The sequence below is a fragment of the Rhinatrema bivittatum genome, chromosome 2 (genome assembly GCF_901001135.1).
Source record: "Rhinatrema bivittatum chromosome 2, aRhiBiv1.1, whole genome shotgun sequence".
Taxonomy (NCBI): domain Eukaryota; kingdom Metazoa; phylum Chordata; class Amphibia; order Gymnophiona; family Rhinatrematidae; genus Rhinatrema; species Rhinatrema bivittatum.
The window spans coordinates 21,482,063-21,507,343 of NC_042616.1; the positions used below are offsets into that span (position 1 = coordinate 21,482,063).

Consider the following 25,281-nt stretch of genomic DNA (forward strand, 5'->3'; position numbering starts at 1 on the left):
ACGTACCTCCGGAATGGTAGTATCTGAGTCATTAGAGCTTTCACTGCCCTGCGACAGTATAAAGGAACAGATTTGCGTAGCCACCGCGTTCACATTGGCAAACTCAGGTTGTTCCGGGACTCCCTGTATGCAAAGATTGTTCCTCCTGCTCCGATTTTCAAGGTCTTCCACCTTAGCTTGTAACACTTGGATTTCAGAAGTCGAGGCAGCATGCTGAGTATTCAGGTGATTAATGGCGTCCCGTTGTCCGTCTATCCGTATCTCCACTTTGTCCTCTCTATTCCCGAGTGCTGCTAAATCGTCCTTCAGGTCGGCAACAGACGCCATTATTTCCATCTTATGCTGCTTAAGATCAGCTCTCAGGACAATAAACCACTGTTGGGCCTCTTCTCTAGTGAGCAAATACGCTATAGAGGGGGAATCATGACTAGTGACTTCACCCGGGGTGTCTGCTGGAGTCGCGGCCTCTCCCATTTCTGAACCCGTGGATTCAGCGCCATCTTGGCCTAGCTCCGTCTGGCTTTTCCCATAGGAAAATTGTCGAAGATCAGTAGTTTTTCGCTTCGAGGTCATTGTCAATGAAAGTGGAATAGTTCCTCCTGGTTTACCTACTTGTTCAGCAGAAAAAATCGGGGTCAAAACGCCAAATCGTCAGGTTTTAGGGCTTGTGGGGAGCGGAGCTAAACAGCTATGCGTCCGCTCGCATCGGACGCCAACAGCACCCCCCAGCCTCATTAATTTTAACTATTTTGATAATAAAATAAATTCCCCAAGTGTTTTTTGCCCTGTCTCTCTGTCTTGATTAGATTGTAAGCTCTACTGAAATGGGATACATCACTTAATCAACCAGCATGTGAACCATGGAAATAACTAGAAATGGGAGCAAGGGTACTGGTCAGGACACCAAACTCTTCCTGCCCTGCTATTTATTTGATTGATTGATTGTATTTTGATCGTCTCCTGATTTGAAAAAAAATCTCAAAGTGATGTGCAATCAGACATTGAAATGTCTAACTATATGTTAGGATTTAGCACTACTGCTACTATTTATGATGTTTAAAGCACTACTAGGTATACACAGCACTGTACAGACACACACAGGAGATGGTCCCTGCTCCTGGGAGCTTACAGTCTAATCAAGGCAAACATGCACAACAAACAGGAATATTGAAGAAGCGTCTTAGAGAGAACTTAGGATTTAAAAGCAGCATCAAGAAGGCGAGTTTGTAAACTGGATTTGAATACGGCCAGAGAGGGAGCAAGACACATGGACTCAGGAAGTCTCTTCCAGGCATTCAGCAAAGCAAGGTGGAAAGCACAGAACTGAAAAGTGGCGGTGGTGGAGAAAGACACAGATAAGGGCAACTTGCCTGATGAATGGCATTGACGAGGAAGGAAAAGAAAAGAAAGAAAATGAGGAGCTGCAGAGTGAGTGCATTTGTAGGGGACGGAGAGAAGCTTGAACTGTAGGTGGAAGAGGACAGAAAGCCAATGTAGTGACCTGAGAAGAGGGGTTACATGATCATAGCGAGGTTAAAGACAGAGAAGTCCTGCAGCTGAATGTTGAAGAGACTGCAGTGTAGAAAAACGATTCAGCGGGAGGTCAGCAGAGAGCAAGTTACAGAAGTCTAAGCAGGAGGAGATAAGAGAGGGGAGGAGGTGTTTTGGCACAGAGAGGAAGGGATAGATTTTAGCAGTGTTATAGAGGAGGAAGTGACTCACTTTAGCAATGTTTTGGATGTGCAGAAGGAGGGAGAGGCATCAAAGATGACCCAAGGTTAGGGACTGAGCAAACCAGGAGGATGAGAGCACAGTGAGCCCTCCTGATGTGACAGAATCAGATGTTCCTGATGTTCTGGATAATGCTCTGTTAGATCTTGGGTTTTATTATTCACTGATTTATCCAGGCAGAGACGATTGATATTCTCTGTCTCTGGGATTAGACTTGTAAATCCTGAGTCCAGAAAGGAAACTGAGTCCAGGGGAACAAGTCTGGCAGTTCCTGGGGATGAGGGGTCCTGCTGTCCCCTCTTCCATGATAAAATGTTATGGGATTAAACCCAGCTGAGCCCCTCCCCATGTCCATGAGTGTTTCTGGTTTGTGTTTCAGGTGCCGGTGACGTTTGAGGACATCGCTGTCTCTTTCTCCCAGGACGAGCGGGGGTATTTAGATGAAGAGCAGAAGGAGCTTTACAGGGAGGTGATGAAGGAGAATTATGAGTCCCTGAGCTCTCTAGGTCTAGGTAAGGATTGCATTATCTGCATTTCTAGTATACACGGAGGATGTTTTACTAAACGTCATTGGGTCAGCGCCTCACAGTAAATGTGCACACAGCCCTGGATTTCCCCCCTCTCTTGTGTAGGGGACAGGAAGGGCCTGATTGAGGCAGACAGAGCTGGGGTGAACCCTCTGATAAGAAATTGGCAGCTTATCACTGATGCTGTAACTTGGATGCAACTTCATCACTGCTCTCTGCATTAATGGTGGGATTGAAAGGGAAATAGAACCAAAGGTTACTGGGAGCCAAGAGAAACAGATAAGTATGAGAAAAAAAGAAGTGTGAGGCTTGCTGGGCAGACTGGATGGGCCGATTGGTCTTCTTCTGCCGTCATTTCTATGTTTCTATGTTTAAGAATGAAGCAGCCGGTGTATCCCCAGAGCCCTCCGTCTCCTGCGGCATGGAGTATCTCCTTCTCTTTTCTGGGCCACTCCCCACTACAGCAATAGCAATTTGGATTTCCCTCCCTGGATCTCAGATTCTGTCTGCAGGTAATGGAACCTCCTCTTCTCTCCTTCCTACTTCTCCCCTCCTCCCGATCCCAGATCCTCGTCTCTGAAATCCTTCTTACTCCATCCTCCCCTCTTCTCCTTCCTCCTCTACCCCCATCCTAGATTTCCAAACCTCCCCCTCTTTTTCAAACTTTCTAATCTCCTGTCCTTAATCCTCTCTCCTTATTCTCACCCCATCCCTGGTCTTCTCATACTCTTTCCCTCTCCCTCCCATCCCTGAGATCTCCTCCCTGTGCTGATACCTGAGGTCCCTTTTCCTCAACCAGTAAAAGCAAAATAATTTCTACAGACACAAGATTGGGAAAACTATTTTATTTTCTCCCTATATTATAAGATTACTAGGGCTCTGGGAATCATTACGTCTCATCTGCACATGCGTGATATAATGACATCACCCGGAGCGGGAGGAGGGGCTATAGGCAGCAAAGGAGGGGCAAGGACACTCACAGCACAGGGACAATCACTGCAGCCACGGCGCCATCAATGGAGCAGGTAGCAAGGGAGAAAAACCAGCAGCACCAGGAGAAGAAAAGTGGTGGTGGGGTTTCCTGGATCCCCACTGAATAATCTATAATCACTGCCGAAGAGCCCTGCCTACCAGTGCACCCATTGCTCTTTCATTTTTCCCTAATACTGAGGAATTCCTAATTCTGGAATTCCTCAAGAGGGAAATGTAGAGACAAGACCTGACCCTTGTAACAGTTTTGCAACAACCTGTGACCTTTTGAGGCCTAAGGGCTGTGAAACTGTGGAAACTTGTACTGTTCTTGTTCCATTGCAGCAACACAGGGAAGCTTGGGATCTGGCAGAAGACGTATGCATGTGCCTGTGAATCACCGTGAACCCAAAGTTTTGATTTATCAGTGGGAACTGTGCATGAGAGCACCAAAGGGGAAACAGATGGGAGAAGTTAAGCTATTTGTAGAATGAAGGAAAATGTGTGTCCTGGCAGTCAGAACATAAGAAATTGCATTGCAGTCAGAGCAAGGGTCCATCAAGCCCAGCATCCTGTTTCCAACAGAGGCCAAACCAAGCCACAAGAACCTGGCAATTACCCAAATACTAAGAAGCTCCCATGCTACTGATGCAATTAATAGCAGTGACTATTCCCTAAATAAACTTGATTAATAGGAGTTAATGGACTTCTCCTCCAAGAACTTATCCAAACCTTTTTTAAACCCAGCTACACTAACTGCACTAACCACATCCTCTGGCAACAAATTCCAGAGGTTTATTGTGCGTTGAGTGAAAAAGAATTTTCTCTGATTAGTCTTAAATGTGCTATTTGTTAACTTCATGGAATGCCCCCTAGTCCTTCTATTGTCCGAAAGTGTAAATAACCAAGTCACATCTACTTGTTCAAGACCTCTCATGATCTTAAACACCTCTATCATATCCCCCCCCCTCAGCCGTCTCTTCTCCAAGCTGAACAGCCCTAACCTCTTCAGCCTTTCCTCATAGGGGAGCTGTTCCATCCCCTTTATCATTTTGGTTGCCCTTCTCTGTACCTTCTCCATCGCAACTATATCTTTTTTGAGATGCAGCAACCAGAATTGTACACGGTATTCAAGGTGCGATCTTACCATGGAGCGATATAGAGGCATTATGACATTTTCCGTTTTATTAACCATTCCCTTCCTAATAATTCCTAACATTCTGTTTGCTTTTTTTGACTGCTGCAGCACACTGGGCCGACGATTTTAAAGTATTATCCACTATGATGCCTAGATCTTTTTCCTGGGTGGTAGCTCCTAATATGGAACCTAACATCGTGTAACTACAGCAAAGGTTATTTTTCCCTATATGCAACACCTTGCACTTGTCCATATTAAATTTCATCTGCCATTTGGATGCTCAATCTTCCAGTCTTGCAAGGTCCTCCTGTAATGTATCACAATCCGCTTGTGATTTAACTACTCCGAATAATTTTGTATCATCCGCAAATTTGATAACCTCACTCCTCGTATTCCTTTCCAGATCATTTATATATATATTGAAAAGCACCGGTCCAAGTACAGATCCCTGAGGCACTCCACTGTTTACCCTTTTCCACTGAGAAAATTGATCATTTAAACCTACTCTCTGTTTCTTGTCTTTTAACCAGTTTGTAATCCACGAAAGGACATCGCCTCCTATCCCATGACTTTTTAGTTTTCTTAGAAGCCTCTCATGAGGGACTTTGTCAAATGCCTTCTGAAAATCCAAATACACTACACCTACCGGTCGTGGGTGGAAGTGAATCTCCAGGAGATCTCGGCCGTCCACATTGCTGGGAAAGACAACATCATGGCGGACTACCTCAGCAGAGAAAGTCTAGACCCAGGAGAATGGAAGCTGTCGACTGTAGCGTTGCAAATGAGAGTGAACCTGTGGGGAACACCAGACATGGACCTTCTGGCAAACAGATCCAATGCCCAAGTACCCAGGTACTTCAGCCGCAGACGGGAACCTCAGTCCCAGGAGATCGATGCCCTGGTACAGACCTGTGTGCGCAACACAATGGATAAGATGACAAATGTCCGTTTAGAATCTTTATTTTGGAGACTCGCTCATCAATTAAAAAAGCCCGACTCAGGCCAAGTTTCGCCCATGAAATTGGGCTGCCTCAGGGGCTATGTGCAATATCTCTTTTGTATGTGTGATTGTTGTTTCAAACCATCAGGTTTATCAAAAAGTTTAGAGTTATGCTAGCAAGGAAGTGCCGGTCTCTCTCTAAAGCTGAGAGCGGGAGCTTTTTAAGAAACACTGTATTCCTCTCCAAATTACTGTAATTCAACAGTATATGCACTGAAATTAGCGACTCAGAGCTGCATCCGAGCAGCATACTGGTCTCCTTCTGAACAGACCTGGCCACAGGGGACTCTACTATATGCCTTCCTGCCGTGGCCCCTATTAGGCGCAGTCATTCACAAGATACAGCTACACAGGGGACTAGTACTTCTGGTGGCCCCAGACTGGCCAAAAAGACCGTGGTACGCAGACATGAGAAGACTACTGGCAGAGACCCCCCTGCCACTGCCTCCACCCAGAGACCTGCTCCAACAAGGGCCGATCCTCCACGAGGACCCAGCTTGATTCTCTCTTACGGTCTGGCCATTGAGAGGGCTCACCTGAGAAAGAGCGGATACTCGGGGGCTGTAATCGACATCCTACTTCGAGCACGCAAGTTCTCCACATCTCTAACGTACATAAGGTTTTGGAGAGTATTCGAAGCCTGGTGCAAAGACCACAACATCATACCACACTCAGTCAAGATTCCCGCGATCTTGGCATTCCTACAGAACTGGCTACAGAAGGGATTGTCCCTCAACTCCATCAAGGTACAGGTGGCCGCATTGTCCTGCTATGGCACCAAGAGCGGGAGCGACGGCATAGCCTCTCACCTGGATGTTTCACGCTTCCTGAAAGGAGTCAAACACATCCGCCCACTCCTAAAGTGGCCGGTACCTCTTTGGAACCTCAACCTGGTCCTGGATTTCCTGGCAGGAGCCTCCTTCAGGCCCCTCCGCGGTCTGTCTCTCCGACTATTGACCTTGAAGACAGCATTCCTGCTGGCAGTTTGTTCAGCCCGCCGCATTTCAGAACTACAAGCACTGTCCTGCTGTGAGCCGTTCCTCAGGCTCACCCCGGGAACCATCCAGCTACCACGGTCCCGTCGTTCCTTCCCAAAGTGGTGTCTCACTTCCATCTCAACCAAACCATCTCGCTACCATTACCGGATGAGTCACTCAAGGTGTCCCCCAAGGATCGTCCCTATCCTCCACTCTTCAATATTTATCTTCTGCCACTCTGCCGTCTACTCTCTGACCTAGGCCTAAAGTTTTTCTTAGATGCAGATGATGTGCAAATCCTCATCCCTATTCAAAAATCCTTTAATGAATCCATGCAATTCTGGGAATCATGCCTTGCCTCTGTCAACTACCTACTATCTAACCTCCACCTTGCGCTAAATGCTTCGAAAACAGAAATCTTCATTATCTCTAATCAACCGGACCATATATCCCACTCCACCTCTCATAACACAGTCCTAGCTTATACCCCACTGCACTCTGTAAGAGACTTAGGTGTCTCCCTAGATCAACACCTAAATTTCAAACCCCACATCAAGTCTCTTCTAAAGGGGGGCTTCTATAAACTCCACATCCTTAAACTCAAACCCCTCCTCCACGCTCAGGATTTCCGTTTAGTACTTCAGACGACCATTCTATCTAAACTGGACTACTGGACCTCCCTTTCTCCACCATTAAACCCCTCCAAATCCTGCAGAACGCCATGGCTAGGATCATAACCAACACCCATAAAAGGGACCACATCACCCCCATTTTAAAGGATCTGCACTGGCTGCCCATTCCCTTCCGCATTCAATACAAAACTCTTACCATCCTACACAGGATTTCAGGACAGTCCTCCAAACTATGCTCTTTGCCAAGATCGACTACTGTAACAAACTTCTTCTGGGGCTTCCTCTCTACACCACAAAACCACTACAGATGCTCCAAAATGCAGCAGCTAGAGTCTTGACTAATACAAACCACAGAGATCACCCCCATCTTACGGAACCTGCATTGGCTACTAATAAACTACAGAATCTTACACAAATCCCTCACCATAATCCACAAAACTATCCACAAACAACTCTCGTTGGACCTCCAGATCCCCCTCAAACTCCACACCTTATCCAGACCCATCAGAGAAATATACAAAGGATCTCTGCAAGCCCCCTCAATCAAAGCCACTCGCCTCTCCGCCACCAAAGAACGAGCATTCTCGATAGCAGGACCCACTATCTGGAACAATTTGCCACCAGACCTCAGACAGGAACCCTGCCTACAAACATTTCGAAAAAAACTCAAGACCTGGCTATTTCGCCAAGCGTTCCCATAATCGTTCCACTTAGGAACTTTACAACTTAAGCCTACCTTGTAATATACGTTGCTAAGCCCTCTTATACCCTTAATGGTTGTCTCTCTCTTTCCTTTCTTTTTCTTCAATTCCCAAGTTTGATCTCCTTGTTAAATGTAACTTTGCCTCCTCTGATTGCTCTATTGTTAATTGGTTGTTAAGAGTGTTATCCCCAAGTTCCTTGTAAACCGATTTGATATGACAATAGTCATGAAGGTCAGTATATAAAAGAATTAAATAAAATAAAAAATAAACATGCTGTACAAACACAATCTCTCCTGGCTCGAGGAAATGCCACGATTCTGTTCCTCTAACCGCCCCACTAGAACCTCCCTTGCGGGCGCCCTTCACACCCCGTCCCTCAAAACCGCACACCTTGCCCTCACTAGAGAAAGAGCCTTCTCTATTGCTGGCCCCTCCCTCTGGAATTCCCTACTTACTGATCTCTGTCTAGAGCAGTGGTTCTCAACCTTTCTAATGCCGTGACCCCGCAATACAGTTCCTCATGTTGCGGTGACCCCTCGCCCCGCCCTCGCCCCGTGAGGGTGGGGTGAGGGCGGGGCTTTGGTCATATGGGGGCGGGGTTATGGATGGGGTTGGATTTTAGTGCACACTTATCATTTAATTATGACATTTATAATGTGAATGTAACTCAACTCACCATAGGTTCTCACATGCATGGCACACTGACCCATGATCGTCACGGGGCTAGATGTAAAAGTACAGTTTGTATCCACAGGAACCCCCCCTGACCCACAATAATGGATGTAAAGCAGAATTATGACATTCCCCATACAACTCACCCTACAAAAAAGATATTCTGGTTCTAGTGACATCTCAGTAACAGCAACTCAAACTCCTTCTATTTCCAGGCTCAATAGCCCTACTTATGAAAAGACAGCAGTTTACCACCAATGCATGTCCTCTGAGAAAACACAACAAATAAGACCGATACAAACGCTTACATGCTAGCAAAATATCTCATCTCGGTAACAGTCACAGAACCGACCTAACATACTCCCAGGATCTGTAGTAATGCACATAAACTAATCTGCACACAGTTACACCTGTATTATGGAATATACTCAAACAGGAGCAACCCTATCTATGAAAAGGCAACACTACAAATATTAAATCAGGTCCTAAAAACCAATACACCTCTTATTAGGAAAACAGAACTAGCAAGCAGCTATAGATCCCCACACAGAAATAATTGTAAAACTATACTAATAAGCAGAATAAATGTTTCAAAACAGCTATGAACATCCAACAATTAAAAACTCATAAAAACTATTAAACATTCTCCAAACACCAATAAAATATTTCAAAAAAGCAGACATCACACAATTAAAATGGCAGTCAAGAAAAATAAACTTAAAAAGCCACCTTTACTTACCCCTTCCAGCAGCTCTCCCACTCCCCTTCCCTGCAGGCCGTGGCACTCACCAGAAGCAGCAGTAGAAGCTAAGCTCTATACTTATGGTCCTCTTCCTTAGTGCCCATGTCTCTCACACACACACACCATACCAGTCATGCCCCCATGACCAGTTTCTGTCTCTCACACACCAATCATCTCCCAAACAGTCTTTGGCACACACACACCAGTCACCTTCCTGAACAGTTTCTCTCATGCCATACACACACACACACACACACACACACACAGGCTTCCCACTCCCGTGTTCTACTTACATATATGGGCTTCTCACTCTCATAATCACTTTCTCACACACACACACACCAGTCACCTTCCTGAACAGTTTCTCTCATGCCATACACACACACACAGGCTTCCCACTCCCGTGTTCTACTTACATATATGGGCTTCTCACTCTCATAATCACTTTCTCTGTCTCTCTCTCTCACACACACACACACACACACTCACTCACTCACTCACCAGTCTCTCACTCCCATGCTTGTTCTCTCCACATGCACAGGCTTCTCATTCCCAAAATCACTTTCTCTCTGTTACACACACACCAGTCTCTCTCATTTCCATGCTCACTCTCCACGTGCACAGGCTTCTCATTCCCTGAATCACATTCTCTCATATTCACACATACACACCAGTCTTTTTCTCTCACACACACCATCATCTTACCAAGCAGTCTCTCTCTCTCATGCATGCACACTCACCCAGGTTTCTCACTCCCATGCTTTCTTTCACCCCCACAACACCAGGCTTCTTACGCCCATGCTTTCTCACATACCCAGACTTCTCACTTCCATGCTTTTTCTCTCTCTCACACACACACACACATCAGTCACCTCCCTGACTAATGTCTCACACTCTCACATACACATCAGTCATCTCCCTGAGCAATCACTTTCATTGTCTCTCACATACACACACACATCAGCTCTCTGACCAGTCAATCACACACAGGCAGGCTGGCTGCTTCTCTCTCTTTCTCTCACTCACTTCCTCTTCTCCCCCGAGCACAAATGGGAGCTGCAGCAGCCTCCGCTGGCCAAGAAAGAAGAATCCCATCGGCCGCGGGAGGCTCATGCTGCTGTCTCCTTTCTCCATTACCGGCTGCTTCTATTGCTCGGGGACTGATGCTGCAGCCGCTGCTGCTACTTTTTCGCGCGGCGCGGCTCTCTCTCCTTCCCGCGCACCGCGATTCACTTCCTGTTCCGGGTCACGGGAGGGGGGGGCAGGCGCAGGAACAAGAAAAGGCCCAGCCGCGGGTGCAGAGCTTCTTCTAGCGCCGCTGCCGTTCCCGCTGGGCTTGAACGTGCTGACAGCCCGGCGGCAACGGCAGCGGGAGAGACCGGGAGCGCGCGACACACCTGCCGGTGCTTGGCGGCACCACGGCCCGGTCCCGGTCCGCGGACCGGTGGTTGGGAGCCCCTGCTTTAGGCGACCCCTGTGTTTTGGGCGTTCGACCCCCGCCGGGGTCGCGACCCACAGGTTGAGAACCGCTGGTCTAGAGCCATCCTTACACAATTTCAAAAAAGGAATCAAGACATGGCTTTTCAAGTAGGCCTACCCCGATGCAAAACAAACCTAGCCAGATCACCAGTTTTGAACCTCCTCGCCGCCCTTTTAGCCTCCACGCCTTTCCTGTCCCCCTCTATGTATCCCTTCCCCCTCCATTCCATCAGAACTCGCCATTGTATTTCTGTATATTTGTATATGGTTTACTACAGTTATAATATGTACTCACCCTGTGATATCATTTTAGTCACTTAATATGGTTATTCTCCGTCTCTCTTCATAACTTTGTTCCTTCTTTCTCCCTTAGTCTCTACTCTCCCTCTGCCCCTTCTTCTTCCTCCCTTTCTAGCCTGCTCCCCGAGCCCCGTTCATTGTAATTTTCCGTCCTTTTTTATAGTTAATTGTAAATCGGCATGATATGTCCTACGAATGTCGGTATATAAAAGTTCATAAATAAATAAATAAGAATTCGGAAGAGGCTCGAAGTCTACGCCACCTCAACATTGGCAGACTCCTATCCAGATACCTGGAAATGTCGGAACCCGTACGAAAAATGGACCACCTATTCGTCCTTCACAGTGGGAAGAGGCAAGGAGAAGCGGCTTCGCGGGCAACCATAGCCCGCTGGATCAAAGAAGTCATCAAGGCGGCATGTGTAGAAGCAGGCAAGCCGCCGCCTCTACAAGTCAAGGCCCATTCTACTAGAGCCCAGGCAGTGTCCTGGGCAGAAACCCGGATGTTGTCACCCGCAGAGATCTGCAGGGCGGTGATGTGGTCCTCCATCCATACCTTCTCCAGATTCTACCGTCTGGACATTCAGGCTCAGGAGGACACAGCATTTGCAAGGGCAGTACTAAGTGGGTCACGGGCAGCCTCCCACCCAGTTCGGGAGTAGCTTTTATACATCCCATTGGTCCTGAGTCCATCTGCTACACGCTAGGAAATGGAGAAATTACTTACCTGATAATTTTGTTTTCCTTACTGTAGATAGATGGACTCAGCAGCCCACCCTCGGCTGCTGTTACTCATGGAATTCTCGAATGATTCAAGGGTAAGCCATGCTTTCCTTCATTTAGGACACCCATCAATACCGGGTGTCGACGTTTTCCGGTTGAGGGCACTGGCGGTCTCCAGCTATAGCCAATTCAGCCAGATCAAGTTAATCAAGTTATAAAGTTTAACCAAGTTATGAAATTATTCAAGTTAATCAAATTAGTCAGTCACACATATATCCACAATGCTTTTCGAGGAGAATACTGAAGAGCTGCACTTCCTGCAGGGGTATATGTACTAGGGCTGACATCAGATTGAAATCTGATCCGTCTCCAAGACGAACTGAAAGAAGAAATCGCCAACAGTGGGAGGAGGATTTTTGAAATTGAATCGAGGGTAGACGCCCATGGCGAGGACATTAAACTGCTCCAGGAAATGCACTCTTCTCTATTTAATGAAATAGAGCATTTAACAGAAAAAGTAGAAGACCTGGAGAATCGCTTCCGCCGCCAAAATCTCAGATTCAGAGGTATTCCGGAATCTCCTGAAAACCAGAACTGCACGGAGGTGGTTATCCAGATTAGTAATATGCTGCTGAAGGGAAACAGTGACTCCCCAGACATTAATAATTTACTGCCATAAAAATAGATCACGCACACCGTACCCTGGGAGCGGGACCGAACAACAAACCAAGGGACATTATTGCTTGCTATCACGATTACCATATTAAGGATCAGGTCGCCGCGGCTGCAAGGAAACAAGCAACATGGAGCTGGCAAGGATCTGAGGTAATGATCTTTGCAGATCTGTCTCCAGTAACTGTTCGCAAGCACCAGGAAGTGCGGAACATAACAGAGACACTTCGTAAGGACAATGTAAAATACAGATGGCTCTTCCCATTTGGGTTGAGCTTTACCCTAAAAGGAATCACCCACCGGGTTAAAACACTGCAGGAAGCGTCTAGAGTCCTAAAAGACGCTGTATACTCCGGCTTCAAAGTGCCAACTACCACCCCAAAATTAACTTACCGGAGGGACGATCCCCCTAAGTGGCAACGTGTTGCTAAAGGAGGTCAAAGATTACGGCGCAATACGGAATTTGAGGATTCCTTGAAGGATCAGACCTGAATCTGCCTGACACCTTTGACTCATGTTATCTCTTGACTTAATAGCGGTCACTAAACTTTGGATTTTAAGTGCTTTAGAGTTACCGCATACAGTCAGCTCTTCATGCGAGCTCCAAGGTAACTTGGAGTGACTCAGCTCTTTAATCAGAGTTTGCCTACTGGTTTGTATATTTTCAATTGAATGTTTTGGAGATTCTTTACTTTAAGAAAGTTATCTTTTATTCACATGTTAAGCTGTTGGGGGGGGGGGGGGTCACTGAGTCTGTTGGGGTGACTGCCTCCTCTCTATATTTCACAATGCAATCTCAATGGGGAGATAGCATTGTACTGGGAAGAGGTTTATTCTTGGGGGGGACCGTGGATCTGGGTTAACCTACAACAGTATGGTCTGGCACACAAGGGAAGTGCGCAGAAATGTAATGCTACCTCACAGTGTTATAGTACCTTATACTGGGTGGAACATCTCCCTTGGACAGGGGATGTTGATAATGGGTATTTTACTGTCCTTATCCATCATCTATGAATGGCGGACATTAATCTTCTATCCCTAAATGTTAAGGGATTAAATACTCCCCTAAAACGGCATCGTTTGTTCGCGGACCTAAAACAATATCGTACCACGATAGCTTTTCTCCAAGAAACACAACGGTTGGAACTATGTAAACAGGCCTACTACGAAGGAGGAAACAAAGCAAGTAAACACTTGGCACGTAAATTGAGATTGCAACAAGCTCAAAATAATGTTGTTAAACTTAAACATGATTCGGGTCACATTCTGCCCACTAACACGGACATTAGATAACGTTTCCTAAGATTTTATACAGAGTTGTATAGAACTGATTCTTCTATTAATCAGGAGCAGATAGATCTTTACCTTCAACATCTGCCTCTGCCTCAGTTACTACCACAACAAAAAGAATCTTTAGATAAAGAAATAACGGGAGCTGGAAGGATACACATAATGGAACCACAACCACTCCCGGATCTACCACGTAGCAGGGCGATTAGGGGAGGGGTGGGATGGGGAGAGGGGTGGCAGACAGAGATGGGGGGGAAGGGGCTCTGTTTACAAGAGGGGAAAATTGGAAAATGAGTGTACAGCAGAGACAAGTTGTAAATCTTTAAGGAATGTTTTATTTTGTTACATAGAACTTTTGTACAAGGGTGTGAATTATCACATTGATGGTCTGTATCGATGATATATACCACATGTTTGTACGTTTATCGACAGCTTGTTGATTTCTGGTTGGCTGAAAAGGAAAAGAAACAATTATAAAAAAAAAAAAAAAAAGAAATAACGGGAGCTGAAGTGACGTGGGCCATAAAAACCCTAAAAATAGGTAAATCACCTGGTCTAGATGGCTATACTGTGGACTTTTAGAAAAAATTTATAGATATCCTTACCCCACTACTAGTTAGATTGTTTAACTCACTGAGAGGCCACACTAGTTTGTCTCTGACCGCTAATCTAGTGGGAGTCACACTGATAGCTAAACCAGGAAGAGATCCTGCAGTCTGCGGATCCTATCGGCCCATCTCATTAATCAACCTAGACATGAAACTGTTAGCCAAAATTTTGGCTAATAGGTTAAATGCTATTCTACCAGATTTAGTGCATTCTGATCAATCCGGTTTTATACCTGGACGAATGGCTTCTGATAACGTTCGCAAAACCGTAGATTCCATTTCGTGGGCCAAAACACAGAAAGTTCCAATTCTTCTCCTAGCGATGGATGCAGAAAAGGCCTTTGACTTTGTTCACTGTCCTTTTCTATTTCAAACACTGCGGGCCTATAAATTTGAGGAGACTTTCATTGGATGGATTAAAAAACTCTATACGGTACCTCAAGCTTCCCTGAAGGTGAACGGGGGCTATTCCTTACCTTGTAATGTGGGTCGGGGTTCTAGACAGGGATGCCCTCTTTCCCCTCTACTTTTTGCTTTATTTTTAGAACCTTTCACTTGCAAGATTCGCAAAAACAACAATATTACTGGAATTCAGGTGGGGGATTTCTCATCAAAACTTTCATTATTCGCAGATGGCATATTGTTCACAATAACTAACCCCCATAGCTCCCTTCAAGCGATTAGTGAAGAAATTTCAAAATTTAGCCGAGTATCAGGCTTTAAAATCAATTGGGACAAATCCGAGCTGCTTAATATCTCAGTGATTGAGGCAATGGCAGAACAAATTAGGAAAGATCGCCCATTCCATTGGGCACCCACAAAGCTTAAATATCTGGGAATCTAGGCAACTCACAAGACTTATTTCAACTCAATTATCCCCCCTTAATGGCCAAAATATATAAAGATTTGGAAGAATGGGACTGGTACCATAACTCTTGGCTTGGTCGGTTAGCAGTAGTCAGAATTACTATTTTTCCTCATATGCTATACCTTCTTCAGACTTTACCAATAGATATACTGGCTACAACTCTGGATAAATGGCAGCGGAGAATCCTAAAATTTATAGGGAAAGGGAAACGTTCTCGAAAGCACAAAGAATACTCAGGCTACCCAAGAATCGGGGTGGAATGGGAATGCCTGATCTGCATCACTATCAAGAGTCATCAGCCCATGATAAAGTTCAGAATCGGCCCAATTAAAATCCATTATAGATTGGCATAAAATGAAACACAAAAAGCCGTGGGTACACTTAGAACAGGCACTGTTAGGACAGATGCCCATATCTGCCATTTTGTGGCAACCCCGAGCTTCATGGAAAGGACCCCTGCGATTCCCAGAAAATATCCAACTTTCTTTATTTAAAAATCTGGGACCGTTGGAAGAAACGGTTAGTGGGCCAGAGGACATATTTCCTCAGTACCTTTTTAGTTTGTAATCTCTATTTTGAGCCTGCTGTGCATCCACAATCCTTTAGAAATTGGAGAGCAAAGGGGACCACCCATCTCTCCCGTGTGTATGAACCTGGCAGTTTGGTTCCATTTAGCTCGCTATGTGATAGGTACCAACTGAGCGATAACGATGTGTTCCCTTATCTGCAACTCCGTCACTTTATAACACAGAAAGGAATTTTAGATGAGCTGGCATTAGGGATACCCTCATTTGAGAGCCTGTGCAGACGGACAGATAAATCTCATAAGTCTATCTCTCTGAGGGGTTTAGGCTTGAGTTCTCACATATTAAAGCTTGGGAAGAGGATCTACAGTGTTCCTGGAACATAGAGGATTGGAAAATAGTTTATACCCACTTGGGGAAAGGGTTAATATCTGCGAGCCATATAGAAAACAGCTATAAATTGTTCTCTCGCTGGTACATTACACCGGACAAGCTATGCCATATGGTTCCTGGAACCTCCAATCAATGCTGGAAATTATGCCTTGGTAAAGGTACATTTATTCATCTTTGGTGTTCGTGTCCTAAAATTACAGGGTTGATGGTCTCAGGTGTCTGATTGGCTTGCTGTGATTTTGCAAGTCCCTGTAACCCTTGAACCAGCGCAAGCCCTGTTGAACAAAGAGTCATCAGCCCATGATAAAGTTCAGAATCGCTTTATTAAATATGTACTCACAGCGACAAGGTGTGCCATTGCTAAATTTTGGAAGGACCCTCAGATTCCCTCATTACAATACATTCAAGCAATCACAAGTGATGGTTATGCACACATTAGGCAAAATTACTGCCTACAACCACAGCCTCTCTCACCTTTTCATCAAACTTGGACAAGCTATGAGAGATGGCTTCCCTCTCTTAATAAAACATGAGGTACTTATGATAGGTTGTGAGTCTTTACACTTACCGAGCCTGCTGACTCAGCTTTACATATCTATCCACGGTCCATGGGAGGCGGGGGAAGGGGTCAGGGAACTTATGCTGGTTGATCATAAACTTATATTATTTCAACAAACTACGTCACCAGTGGTGCTTTCCCTTTTGGATTTATACGACAGTCCCATTGTTAATCTCAATCTTTTGGAGCTATCTGTTCGAATTCAGAGTTTTCATTCTTTGTGCCATGATCAACGATTGTGAATTTGGCTGTTATTGTGTTCATATGTATTTGGAAAGTTTACTGCTTATTAACAAAATAAACAATTCTACAAATTAAAAAGAAAATAAATAAATAAAAAATTTAGTGAAGACAGAGACATTACAGAAGGGTCTGCAGGACTTCCTCAGGTCTCCATGCTTGGTGCACCATTCCGGCGTTTGTTCCCGCTCCCTTTGGTGTTAGGGGAACTTGGCAGGTTGAGCGACACCGGTGGGCTAGGCCCCACAGCAAGGCTTGTTTCTTGCGCTCCGCATGGAAGGCCGCGGCTGTATTTTTGCCGCTTTTGTGCTGCTTTACTGCCCTCTAGTGGAACGTTGGTGCTTCTAGTGCATCTGGCTCTGCACACGTGCTGTGCACCCAGTTCTGGAAGCGACTTTTGTACGCACAAGTTTTGCCATTTGGTGGTGCGCCCAGGTTTTGGCGCACAGTTTGTGTGTGTGTTTGTGGCACGTTCTATTGGTGCGCATCAGTTTTTGGCGCTTGCAATTTGTCAGTGCGAGCTGGCTGGACGTACATTCTCCGTTGCCTGTGCACTGATGGCGCCGGTGGCTAAGAAACCTAAGTGCCTTTCTCTCTGTGTTGCCTGTCATATTCGGGCATCTCAGCCTGCTGTGTCCTCTATCCTGTGTCTGTGCTGTTTAGAGGCTCAGGGAGAGATTTCGCTAATCCTGGATCCTCCCTGCCTGAAGATGGTTTGGTTAAGGATCTTTCTGGAGGATCGCCGGATCTTGGAACTCCCTTGACTGGTTCCTCCGCAGGGGATGGTGGTTCAGTGGGCCCCGCTCCAGTTCCTTCCGTGTTTGGCCTGGATCCAGCTGCTCTTTCTTGTGTGAAGTTTTTTCAGGGTTTGCAATTCTTTCTTCGCCCAATCCTGTCAGGTCAGACCCTCACCCTCCCTCTTCCAGTTCTATGTTTAAGTGCCGGAGCACGCCTTAGTTTGCTGCGGGTATTCCCGACAGGAACCTGGATGGCACTGATGATGAGGCAGACCCTGATTCCCTGGAAGATGGGGAAATTCCTCCAGGACTGGAACCGTATCGAACCAGGTTGTGTTTTTTTCATAGAGATGAACTGCCGGCCCTGATTTCCCAGACATTAAAGATGCCGAGTGTTCTTGGTGCAGAATCCTATTTTGTCTTCCCTGCATAAAGCCTCTTGTTTTTCCCTTTTATGGATGCCATTCATGGGTAACTTGCTGGTGTGGTGGTTACAACCCTTAACCAACAAGCCTTCATACTGTTGCTGCAACTCATTATTGCTCTCTGCTTTAACAGCAAGAGGAAAAGGAGACAGCAACCAACAAGGACATGAGTTTTACGGTCTGGGAAAACAAGCCTGGGGGTAACTTGCTGATATGGCTGTTATACCCTTAACCGATAAGCCTTATACTTGTGATGTAACTCCAACATTGCTCTCTGCTTCAACGGCAAGAGGTAATAGGGAATTGGACTCAGACAGCAACTAAAGAGGGCCCTGAGTTTAGCAGTTTGGGAAACTAAGTATGGGGGTAACTTGTATGCCATGGCTTTGCCACCCCCTGATGATACTTTTATGGGGGAAAGCTGTATGGCGCGGCTGGTGCTACCATAAGCTTGCTGGGCTGCCTGGATGGATCATTTGGTCCTTTTCTGCTGTCATTTCTATGTTTCTGTGATTGATCTTGAATGGGGCACCCCAGAGGCAAATTTTAAAAGGTATCGTACATTGGTACGCCTGTATCTCCTGGATCCAGCGGTGAGAGAGCATTTATTTTCCCAGCGTGGATGCGCTTGACTGTGCCATCTCTAATCAGAGGATTATCTCTGTGGAGGGAGGAGTGGCCCTGAAGGTTGAGCATGATAGGGGATTGAGGCTATCCTTAAGCAAGCCTTTGAAGCAGTGGTGATGACTTTACAGATCGCTTCCTGTTGTGCCCTAGTGGAACGATCTTGTCTGCTCCTCTCTCAGAAGTTGATGATTCTGGAGTAGCGCTGGCCCGGGGGCGTGGTTGAGGCCTTCGGACCAGCCCCTGGGTCGGGTGATGGCGTGCCAGCAGCCTGCTGGCACGCGCAGATTTACACCTGCTTTCCACAGGCGTAAATCTGCCAACAAAGGTAGGTGGGGGGTTTAGATAGGGCCAGGGGGGTGGGTTAGGGAAGGGAGGCGGAAGGAAAGTTCCCTCCGAGGCCGCTCCGCGCGTATCTTATAAAATCCAGCGTACTTTTGTTCGTGCCTGGTGCACGAACAAAAGTACGTGCACCAGGCACGTACATTTATAAAATCTACCCCTATATGCCTGACAGTGTGGTCCTATCTACAGGTCAGGGCCGGTGCAAGGGTATTAGGCGCCCTAGGCGAAACGTCAGCTATGCCGCCCCCCCCCCCCGCCTCCACACACAATTAACTTACATTGTGCATTAATGAAAATAACGAAGTCTGTATTTATAACAGAACACTTATTTGACATTTTTATGCCATGTAAACCATTGAGATGATTTGTCTTATCGACGGTATAGAAACTCTTTTATAAATAAATAAATAAAAATAAATAAAATAAATATAAACCAAAGCTATACTTGTTGCTCAAACAAAAAAAGCAGACACATCACATAATATTAAATAATTAAAATGGCAGTCAATCAAGAAAAATAAACTTAAAAAGCCATCTTTACTTACCCCCTCCAGCAGCTCTCTTACTCCTCTTCCATGCAGGCTGTAGTACACACCAGAAGCAGCAGCAGTGGCTAAGCTCTATACTCATGGTCCTCTTCCTTAAGGCCCATGTATCTCACACACACACACCATACCAGTCATGCCTCCATGACCAGTTTCTGTCTCTCACACACCAATCACCTCCCAGTCTTTGACAAACACACCAGTCACCTTCCTGAACAGTTTCTCTCATGCCATACACACACACAGGCTTCCCACTCCCGTGTTCCACTTACATATACGGGCTTCTCACTCTCATAATCACTTTCTCTTTCTCACACACACTCACCAGTCTCTCACTCCCATGCTTGTTCTCTCCACATGCACAGGCTTCTCATTCCCATAATCACTTTCTTTCTCTCACACACATACACAAACACACACACCAGTCACCTGATCTCTCTCATGCATACACACACACAGGCTTCCCACTCCCATGTTCTCTTTCAGATATACAGGCTTCTCACTCCCATGCTGTATCTCACACACTCCCAGCTTTCTCACTCCCATGCTCACTCTTCACATGCACAGGCTTCTCATTCCCATAATCACTTTCTTTCTCTCTCTCACATACACACAAACACACACCAGTCACCTGTTCTGTCTTACATATACAGGCTTCTCCCTCCCATGCTGTGTCTCACACACACCCAGGTTCTCACTCCCATGCTCACTCTCTTCACATGCACAGACTTCTCATTCCCATAATCACTTTCTCTCTGTTACACACACATACACCAGTCTCTCTCTCATTTCCATGCTCGCTCTCCAGGTGCACAGACTTCTCATTCCCTGAATCACATTATCTCTCTCTCACATTCACATACACACCAGTCACACCGTCACCTTACCAACCAGTCTCTCTCATATACATGCACACACACACACAGGCTTCCCACTCCCATGCTCTCTCTCACATAATCAGGCTTCTCACTCTCATGCTTTCTTTCACATACACCCCCACAACACCAGGCTTCTTACTCCCATGCTTTCCCACATACCCAGAGTTCTCACTTCCATGCTTTTTCTCTCTTTCACACACACACACACACACACACACACACACAAACACACACACACATCAGTCACATCCCTGACTGTCTCACACTCTCACACATCAGTCATCTCCTTGAGCAGTCACTTTCATTGTCTCTCACATATACACATACATCAGCTCTCTGACCAGTTTCTCTCAATCACACACACATGCTCTCGATCAAATACATTCTCTCACTTACACACAGGCTCTCAATCACACACAGGCAGGCTGGCTGCTTCTCTCTCTTTCTCTCACTCACTTCCTCCCCCCCCAGCACAAATGGTAGCTGCCGCAGCCTCCTCCTCCAGCCCCCGCAGGCCAAGAAGGAAGAATTCCATCGATCGCGGGAGCAGTGGCGTAGCCAGAATTGATTTTTTGGGTGGGCACAAGGTTAACATGGGTGGGCTGTAGGCATGCAGGTCTACTAGTTGTTTTTTTACTGATAAATAATGCCAAATTATGCAGCATAGCATTCACATCTACGCCTAAGTATGAGGTTTACTTAATGATACAAACATAATTCACGGTGATTTGTGGTACTTTAGCCTTCTTATTATTACGATTTTATACACGGCTCCTACCTGTCCATAAATTTTGAGAGAGCGGTTGTGTTGCTTATATTTAAATTGCTAACATCTCAAAATATAGATATATATTTTTACCTTTGTTGTCTGATCTTTGTATTTTTCTAATCAGTTGGTCCTGGTCTCTTTTTCCCATTTTTTCCCTTATAGCTCATTTCCTAATTCCTTTTCAGTGTCTTTCTTCTATTACTGTCTTCTTCCTTTACACACACACACACACACACACATACACGCTTTCTCTCACAGACTCAAGCTGTCACTCTCATATGCTCTCCCCCCCCATAAGCTCACATTCTCTGCAGACACACATACAAGTTCTCACTTTCTCACCCCTCCCCAGGCTTATATTCTTATGCACACACAGACGCACATCCAGGCACCCATTCTCACCCACACATATTCAAGCTCCCATTCTCATCCATACATATACACATTTAAGGTCCTATTCTCACCCACACATACACACATTCAAGCACCCATTCTTATCCACATATTCAAGCTTCCATTCTCACCCACCCACACAAACCCAGGCTCTCATTCTCACCCATATATACACACATTCAAGCTCCCATTCTCACCCACCCACAAACCCAGGCTCCCATTCTCACCCATATATACACACATTCAAGCTCCCATTCTCACCCACCCACAAACCCAGGCTCCCATTCTCAACCACACATACACACATTCGAGCTCCCATTCACCCACATATTCAAGCTTCCATTCTCACCCACATACACACCCAGGCTCCAGTTTTCACCCACACACACTCCCATTCTCATAAACACATACACATTCAAGCACGTGCACAGCTTCCGCTTTCTCCCCCAGAGCAGGAAGATCAGCTGCCTCTCCTGCTGCCACCGGCCTCCTGCTATCTTCGGGCGTCGGGCCGTACTGCCCGCCGAACTTCCTGTCGGGGGGGGGAGCGGAAGCGCAGCGCACAACGTCCGCTTCCTCCTCCCCCCCCAAAGCAGGAAGATCGGCGGGCAGTACGGCCCGACGCCCGAAGATAGCAGGAGGCCGGTGGCAGCAGGAGAGGCAGCTGATCTTCCTGTTTTGGGGGAAGAAAGCGGAAGCTGTGCGCGGCGCTTCCGCTCCCCCAAACAGGAAGTTCGGCGGGCCGTTTGGCCCGAAGATAGCAGGAGAACGGGTGGCAGCAGGAGAGGCAGCTGATCTTCCTGCATTGGGGGGAGGAAGCGGAAGCTGTGCGCGGCGCTTCCGCTCTCCCAAACAGGAAGTTCGGCGGGCCGTTTGGCCCGAAGATAGCAGGAGAACGGGTGGCAGCAGGAGAGGCAGCTGATCTTCCTGCATTGGGGGGAGGAAGCGGAAGCTGCGCGCGGCGCTTCCGCTCCCCCCCCCCCCTCAACAGGAAGACCGGTTGGCCATATGGCCGCAGCAGCGCTTCCCCATGTGTGCGGTGATGGCGCGCGAGGCGTGGGTTCTCTTGTTCGCTGTCGCGGGGATGGGATCCCGCGACAGCCTTGCAGTTCCGGTGCCAGTTGGGTGGGCCTGGGTCTAAGTTGGGTGGGCTCCTGCCACTTAGACCACTGCGCGGGAGGCTCATGCTGCTCTCTCCTTTCCCGATTACCGTCTGCTGCAATAGCTTGGGGGCCGATCGATGCTGCAGCGGCCGCTGCTAGTTTATCACGCGGCACTGCCTTTCTTCTTCCCGCGCACCACTTCCTGGTCCGGGGGGGGGAATGCAGGCGCGGGAAGAGGAAAAGGCCAGCCGCGGATGCCACAGCTTTTTTTTTTTTTTTGCACCGCTGCCGTTCCCGCTGGGCTTGAACGTGCTGATAGCCCGGCGGCAACGGCAGCAGGGAAGGAAGAGCAGCGGGAGGGACCGGGAGCCACGCGAACCGCTGGGGGAGGTCAGATGGGTCTTTTGGGGCGGGCTGCCGGCAGTGGCTCTTTTATTTTTACCGGGGCAGGCTACGGCTCTCTTAATTTTACCGGGGCAGTGCCACCCCCGGGAAGCTGGCGCCCTAGGCGACCACCTAGTTCGCCTAGTGCTTCCGCCGGCCCTGCTACAGGTGCTCAGTTTGATGGCAGCAACCCTGGAAGGGGGTGAATAAACTTGTGGACAAAGGTGAAGCGGTAGATGTGATGTATTTGGATTTCCAGAAAGCGTTCCACAATGTCCCACATGAGAAGCTTCTAAGAAAACTAAAAAGTCATGGGATAGGAGGCGATGTCCTTTTGTGGATTGCAAGTTGGTTAAAAGACAGGAAACAGAGAGTAGGATTAAATGGTCAGTTTCCACAGTGGAAAAAGGTAAACTTTGGAGTGTCTCAGACATCTGTACTTGGACCAGTGCTTTTTAACATATTTATAAATGATCCGGAAAGGGGTACGACGGGTGAGGTGATCAGATTTGTGGATGACACGAAATTATGCAGAGTAGTTAAATCTCAAGTGGATTGTGATGAATTGCAAGACTGGAAGATTGGGCTTCCAAATGGCAGATGAAATTTAACATGGACAAGTGCAAAGTGATGCATATAGGGAAAAATAACCCTTCCTGTAATTACACAATGTTAGGTTTTACCTTAGGAGTTACCACCCAGGAAAGAGATCAAGGTGTCAGAGTGGATAATACATTGAAATCGTTGGCCCAGTGTGCTGTGACGATCAAAAAAGCAAGCAGTCAGGTCTATCCAGTAACGAGCGGTAGGAAGAGCTGCGTTAGTGCCCGGCGCACCCGCGGTTGCCGCACGCACAGTGCAGCTCACCTACCGCTCGATCCTGTATGTAAATAGCTTGCAAATGCAAGCTGCATCTAAGAAGCGTCCGTGAAGCGTTAGGCCCGCACAACCCATTTTACTGTATAGAGCGCCTATACAGTATCCTGGGTGCGCGGGCCTAACGCTTCACGGCCACGCTGGTATCTGTCATTTCAAATGTCATTTGAAATGACAGATACCAGGAAGTCGGGATTGCCAGTCCCCTCTCCCCTCCTCCCGAAGCAGGGCGCAAAAAGCAGCCTTGCTCCGGGAGGAGGGAAGAAGGGGCTGGCAGTACGAAGCGGTGAAGCGACTTACTTTTTGCAGCCCCCTCCGGACATCGGACGACCTCTCCTGCCTCCAGCTGCTCGCGAAGATGGACGCCTGCACGGCCGCTGAAGACGTGACGTCACGACGTTTGGCGTCACGGCATGTGATGTCACGTCTTCAGCGGCTGTGCAGGCGTCCATCTTCGCGAGCAGCTGGAGGCAGGAGAGGTCGTCCGATGTCCGGAGGGGGCTGCAAAAAGTAAGTCGCTTCGCCGCTTTACACTGCCAGTCCCTTCTTCCCTCCTCCCGGAGCAAGGCTGCTTTTCGCACCCTGCTTCGGGAGGAGGGGAGAGGGGACTGGCACGGGGGAAGCCACGATGTCCGGAGGGGAGCTGCAAAAGTAAGTCGCCGAGCGTAGAATTGCCCGTCCTCTCCCCTCTCTCTCTTGCAACTTTTTTCGCTTTTTTTTTGCTTCGGGAGGAGGGGAGAGGACTGGGGCTGCCCCGGAGACCAGCATCCATGGACGCGGCCAGGGCAGGTGAGCGGGGGCTGGGGGAATGCTTGCCGCCTACCCTTACCCCTGCCTCTAACGCAGGGGTAAGGGTAGGCGGTAAGTTAGCAGGTTAAACGCGCGGCAAAACGGCAGGGTAAAATAGCGATAGTCGGGGCGCGGGTTACTGGATGCTAGGGAATAGCTAATTCGCTCGTTTGCATGCAATATACATGCCGCGTGCGGAAGGGGTTGCCCGGGGATTTTAGGACGCGGTAAGGGTAGGTTAAAGGGGGTTGTGGATCACAGGAAGGGCTAACGCGGCCGGAAAGTGAGTAGAACGTGGGTTAGGAGTGGGGTAAACGCGGCCGCACTTTACTGGATAGACTTGAGTGTTAGGAATTATTAGGAAGGGAATGGAAAATAAAATGGAGGATATCATAATCCCTCTGTATCACACCGTGGTGAGACTGCACCTTGAATACTGTGTGCAGTTCTGGTCACCGCATCTCAAAAAGTACATAGCTGCACTGTAGAATTGCCGAGAAGGGCGACCAAAATGATATGGGGCAAGGAACGGCTGAAGTGTTGTGAACCTGCCCGCGACGAGCACGAGCAGGCCCGCTACCTTTCATGGCCAGTCAGGCCGCTGATGTCTTCAATAGCGCGGCAGTCTGTTCTCTCCCTCGCGGCTGGGATCGCCGCTGCTGCTCC

The 25,281-nt window shown here is 47.4% G+C and overlaps 1 pseudogene; it reads left to right on the forward strand.

The window, feature by feature from the left end:
* LOC115083664 overlaps nt 1-25,281 on the forward strand; it is a 256,969-nt pseudogene that overhangs the window by 23,532 nt on the left and 208,156 nt on the right.